The sequence below is a fragment of the Petaurus breviceps genome, unplaced genomic scaffold, assembly GCF_028583685.1.
Source record: "Petaurus breviceps papuanus isolate PSGF00001 unplaced genomic scaffold, PetGlider_PUasm1.0 208, whole genome shotgun sequence".
NCBI lineage: Eukaryota > Metazoa > Chordata > Mammalia > Diprotodontia > Petauridae > Petaurus > Petaurus breviceps.
Window position 1 is genome coordinate 28,941,467 of NW_027185852.1, and position 2,332 is coordinate 28,943,798.

The window sequence follows — 2,332 nt, forward strand, 5'->3', positions numbered from 1 at the left end:
GGGCGCCGCGGTCAACTTCATCAGTAAACCTATTACCGCCGCCTCATTTCCCTAAGCGCCCCTCGCTGCCCCCGGGAGGGGAAAGGAGAGAAAAAGATGGGGAGAGAGGGGGCTGGGGAGTGGGAGGTCGATTAAGGGGAGGGGGCCAGGGCCGGGAGATAGTCTGTTGGAGAGGGCACGGGCCAGGCAAGGGGCCTGGGAGCCGCTAACTCCAGGGCCCAGTCTGAATTCATCTTGTCACTGCACTCCCAGGAAGAGTGGGTGTTAGATCGCGTGCGTGTGTCCACGTGAGTGTGTGCATTTAGAAGGCTGCCTGAATATGTGTTGATGTGTATGGGGGGGGGGGGGATCGGGGAGGGGAGACAGAACTAGAGACACACAGGTAAACAGTAAAGGTGGAGACAGAGAGACACAGAGAAAGCTGTACAGAGAGACACAGCCCGAGATCCTGAACCGAGAGAGAGACGGGGAGAAAGCCTGGCAGACAGAGATAGAGAAACATAAGAGACAGAGACGTAGAAACACGGGAAAGACACCGAGACAGATACATAGAAAGACAGACAGAGAGGCTGAGATAGAAGCCCGAAGCCTGCTGGAGCCAGAAGGGGAATTGGACCGCTGCGGGACGGCGCCTGCCCACGTCCCTTACGGGGCCCCTGCCCCGCCCAGTCTTATGCCCCTGCTGCTGGGGCCCCCCTGGCTCCCCCACAAAGACAGAAGGCAGCCGCAGCAGCCCCGCAGTCCCGCTCGCTCCCTCGCTCGGGGCGATCGCGCCCAGACGCGCGGGGCAGAGCCGGTAATTGACTCCTTTCAGTTGATAATTCATAGGTTGCATATGCGGCTTTAATGCGGGCGAGGGGGGGCGGGGAGGAGGAGGGGCGGGGGCCGGAGCGGGAGGGGGCTGGGGGGGAAGGTGGGCGACGCCCATGATGGATGGGCCGCATTAGGGCTTTGGGAATGAGATCGCGCCGCTGCCGAGGCCGCGGGCAGGGAGGCGGGGAAGCGGGAGACGGAGAGACTGGGAGGGGGAAACATGCGGTGCTGGAGTTGAGGGAAAGAGGAGTGGGGCAGGCCAGACTTGGGGCGCTTCCTGCGGCCCCCAGCCAAGGCCACTCTGGGAGGGTCTTCGCCCCTGGAGTCATTGCTAGTGTTCTTTGGGCCGCTGTCCTTTCCCTGAGACGGTGGCCACTCCCGCCCCCCCGCCTCCCCCAAGGACTGACTGTCCCTTTGGGTCCCCGACGTCCAGCACTTTCTCCCCTCCAAGAACCCCCGTGACCTGTCCCAGTATGACCTGAAGTCCAGGAAATTCTTCTCTCAACGCCTCGCGCCCCTCATAGAGGGCCTGCTCCTCGGTTCTAAGCCCTGTGCTCTCCTCTGCGCCTTCATAGTCCCTAAGCTTTGCCTTTTCCAGAGCCGAGCCAAGTGTGAGCACCAACCAAGCCACTGACCTCTCCCTGGGTCTTTGCTCGCGGCCCCCCCCCCCCAGATCCTTGGCTTCCTTCTGGCCTAGGGCTTCGAACGAGGGGACCCCTTGAAACTGCCCCGCAACCCCTGAAACTCTAAGGCAGGCAGTCTGGGTTTGGGAGCCTCGGCCAAGTGCCTCTGCATCGCGCGGTGCCACATCCTCCCATCCTCTTGAGATAGAGGGAGAGAGCCCGGGGAGGGGTCGGTGACAGCATTTGGAAACAAACTCGGTTTGGAGGGCCTCAGTGCACTTTCCCTTCACAGGTAGTATAGCTGCCCTCTGCCCAGCCCGGGACCCGCAGGGTGGGCCGTTGCCGGCAGGCAAGGAAGATCTTCTGAGCCGCAAGTTCGAGCTGAAAACACCAGCCCAGGGTATGGAGGGGCCAGGAGTCCGATCTGGCCCTCCCTCTCTGCAGCGCAGGACCTGCGGTGGAGGCGGGCAACCTTAAGTCCCTCAGAGGCGCTCAGGAGAGCCTCCTTGTAGGCGCGACCTTTGCAGCCTCCAGATCCTGACCCAGCTCTAGAGGACGCTGGGCTTCAAAAGACCCTGGAGAAGCGGCCTTAACACATCCGCCTACCTTCAGGCTCCCCCACCGCTCTCTCTGTGGACTTCTTTCTACATTCCTCCTGCGGCAGTGACCCGAGGCTCAGTCTCTTCCCCGTCGTGGGCTAGAAAACATCCGCTGACCAGTTGGAGGCGGATCCCAGTGAAGACGACAGCGCCCAAGCACCTAGAATGCGCTCTGGAGTATGGAGTATGCCTAGTGGCGGGAATTCTGCCTCGAATGGCATTTCTGACCTCAGGCCCCCAGAGTTTATTGTTATTACTATTATCGATATGAATAAATGATCTCCCATTTCTTTATCA

At 60.9% G+C, this 2,332-nt stretch overlaps 1 long non-coding RNA gene across 1 annotated transcript; it reads left to right on the forward strand.

The window, feature by feature from the left end:
• Nucleotides 1-295: 295 nt before the first annotated feature.
• LOC138165213 (uncharacterized) lies at nucleotides 296-2,332 on the forward strand. The gene is made up of 2 exons (XR_011169308.1): nucleotides 296-796; nucleotides 1,729-2,332. It is a non-coding gene; the product is annotated as an uncharacterized lncRNA (long non-coding RNA).